The following is a 3,407-nucleotide window of genomic DNA, read 5'->3' on the forward strand; positions in this document are numbered from 1 at the left end:
GTAACCTTCCTATACAGCTTTAATTCCCATATCCAGCTGTGACTCCCCATATCCAGACCGTGACGCCCCATATCCAGATGTGATCCCCCATATCCAGCTGTAATCTCCATATCCAGCTGTGACTCCCCCATATTCAGCTATAACCTCCCCATATTCAGCTATAACCTCCCCATATGCATCTGCAACCCCCATATCCAGCTGTGACCCCATATTTACCCACATCCCCCCCCCCCCAAGGAACACCGGGGATACACTTGGGGGTGCAACAGGGGGGGGTCCCCCAAGGTGTCACTTACTCAGTGGGGGCTCGTCCTCGGCCACCACCATCCCTGCAGGCACAGGGGGGGGCCCGGGCGCTGCCCGAGAAGGAGGAGGAGGAAGAGGAAGAAGAGGAAGAGGAGGATGGAGAAGACAGAGCTTGAGCGCGGTGACAGGCGGGGGACAGGAGCCACCCCTCGGTGCCCCCTTACCGGTGGGTGCCAGCCCCACGCTGGGCACGTGGGTAGCGCTCGGCCATGGTGCGCCGCTGCCGTCCTCCCCGCTGCCATCTGCAATGGGGACAGCAAGGGTGGCACCAGGGTGACACCCAGACACGGTGACACCCATCAGGGTGACACCCCCCCACCCATTGCCACCTTACCCTGGATGCCACCCCAGTGCTGTCTGCAATGGGGACAGCGTGACAGAGCACCAATGGTGACATCCAGCCACGGGGACACCCACCCACCTGATGCCACAAAGTCCCTGGTGCCATTTGCATGGGGACAGTGAGTGGCACCCACCCCCAGTGCACCCACCCATGGTGACACTGAGCCCTGGTGGCACCCACCCATGGTGCCATCCGCTCACCCATTGTCCCCTTACCGCTGGATGCCACCAGGTCCCCGGTGCCATCTGCAATGGGGACTGAGCCAGTGGCACCCCCGGTGACACCCACCCTGGTGGCACCCATCCATAGTGACACCCCCCCATTGCCCCCTTACTGCTGGATGCCACCAGGGCCCCGGTGCAATGGGCACAGAGCGCTCGGCACCCGCGGTGCCGCCACGCCGGTGCCACCCTCGGTCCCCCCTTACCGCCGGACGCCACCAGGTCCTCGTCATCGGAGAGGTGCCGGTAGAAGCGGTGTCCCCGCGTGCCCCCGACGTGGTCGGACACCGTGTCCTCGGGGAAGGAGCTCTCGGCCAGGCCCCGGCTGCCCTGGGGACACGCAACAGCGCCGGTGGGTGCCGGCACACGGCACCGGCACACGCGTGTGCACACACATGGGGTGCACGCTGACACATGGCCATGGGTATGTATCCACACCAGTATCCGTGTGTAGTGACACAGGGATGGGTGTGCACACTGACACATGCTGTGCGCATGTATCAGCACCACTATCCACACGTGTGACACAGGGATGTGTGTGCACACTGACACATGCTGTGCACATGTATCAGCATCACTATCCACACGTGTGACACAGGGATGGGTGTGCACACTGACACATGCTGTGCACATGTATCAGCATCACTATCCACACGTGTGACACAGGGATGTGTGTGCACACTGACACATGCTGTGCACATGTATCAGCATCACTATCCACATGTGTGACACAGGGATGTGCGTGCACACTGACACATGCTGTGCACATGCACCACTATCCACACGTGTGACACAGGGATGTGTGTGCACACTGACACATGCTGTGCACATGCACCACTATCCACACGTGTGACACAGGGATGTGTGTGCACACTGACACATGCTGTGCACATGCACCACTATCCACATGTGTGACACAGGGATGTGCTTGTGCACACGCATTCACACTGCTACACGTGTGCACCCATCAGCCCACACCTGCACACACACATGTGCCCCGCACATCGCCCCACACCTGCGCACACGCGTGTACATCACACATCACCCCACGCCTGCACATGCGTGTGCATCACTCATCGCCCCACGCCTGCACATGCGTGTGCATCACTCATCGCCCCACGCCTGCGCACACACGTGTGCATCACTCATCGCCCCACGCCTGCGCACACACGTGTGCATCATCGCCCCACGCCTGCACATGCGTGTGCATCACTCATCGCCCCACGCCTGTGCACACATGTGTGCATCACTCATCGCCCCACGCCTGCACATGCGTGTGCATCACTCATCGCCCCACGCCTGCCCACACACGTGTGCATCACTCATCGCCCCACGCCTGCACACGCGTGTGCATCACTCATCGCCCCACGCCTGCGCACACAAGTGACAAACTCTCATCGCCCCACGACTGCGCACACACGTGTGCATCACTCATCGCCCCACGCCTGCACATGCGTGTGCATCACTCATCGCCCCACGCCTGCGCACACACGTGTGCATCACTCATCGCCCCACGCCTGCACATGCGTGTGCATCACTCATCGCCCCACGCCTGCGCACACACGTGTGCATCACTCATCGCCCCACGCCTGCACACACGTGTGCATCACTCATCGCCCCACGCCTGCACATGCGTGTGCATCACTCATCGCCCCACGCCTGCTGCACACAAGTGTGCATCACTCATCGCCCCACGCCTGCACATGCGTGTGCATCACTCACGCCCCACGCCTGCCCACACACGTGTGCATCACTCCGCCCCACGCCTGCGCACACACGTGTGCATCACTCATCGCCCCACGCCTGCACACACGTGTGCATCACTCATCGCCCCACTCCTGCGCCCCACACACGTGTGCATCACTCATCGCCCCACGCCTGCGCACACACGTGTGCGTGCCCCACGCCTGCACATGCGTGTGCATCACTCATCGCCCCACGCCTGCGCACACACGTGTGCATCACTCATCGCCCCACGCCTGCACATGCGTGTGCATCACTCATCGCCCCACGCCTGTGCACACATGTGTGCATCACTCATCGCCCCACGCCTGCCCCACGCCTGCCCACACATGTGTGCATCACTCATCGCCCCACGCCTGCACATGCCATGTGCATCACTCACATGCGTGTGCATCACATCGCCCCACGCCTGTGCACACATGTGTGCATCACCTGCACATGCGTGTGCATCACTCATCACCCCACGCCTGCGCACACATGTGTGCATCACTCATCGCCCCACGCCTGCACATGCGTGTGCATCACTCATCGCCCCACGCCTGCACATGCGTGTGCATCACTCATCGCCCCACGCCTGCGCACACACGTGTGCATCACTCATCGCCCCACGCCTGCGCACACACGTGTGCATCACTCATCGCCCCACGCCTGCGCACACACGTGTGCATCACTCATCGCCCCACGCCTGCGCACACACGTGTGCATCACTCATCGCCCCACGCCTGCACATGCGTGTGCATCACTCATCGCCCCACGCCTGCGCACACACGTGTGCATCACTCATCGCCCCACGC

At 62.0% G+C, this 3,407-nt stretch overlaps 1 long non-coding RNA gene across 1 annotated transcript; it reads right to left on the reverse strand.

Moving 5' to 3' along the window:
• Positions 1–296: 296 nt before the first annotated feature.
• Positions 297–1,209, reverse strand: LOC130598957 (uncharacterized). Its single transcript, XR_008972120.1, has 3 exons — positions 1,077–1,209; positions 471–548; positions 297–356 (listed from the first exon to the last, which is right to left on the reverse strand). It is a non-coding gene; the product is annotated as an uncharacterized LOC130598957 (long non-coding RNA).
• Positions 1,210–3,407: the final 2,198 nt, after the last annotated feature.

Source organism: Pezoporus wallicus, unplaced genomic scaffold (genome assembly GCF_028554395.1).
Source record: "Pezoporus wallicus isolate ANWC-B61680 ecotype Strahan unplaced genomic scaffold, APGP_CSIRO_Pwel_v1 contig_14100, whole genome shotgun sequence".
Taxonomy (NCBI): domain Eukaryota; kingdom Metazoa; phylum Chordata; class Aves; order Psittaciformes; family Psittacidae; genus Pezoporus; species Pezoporus wallicus.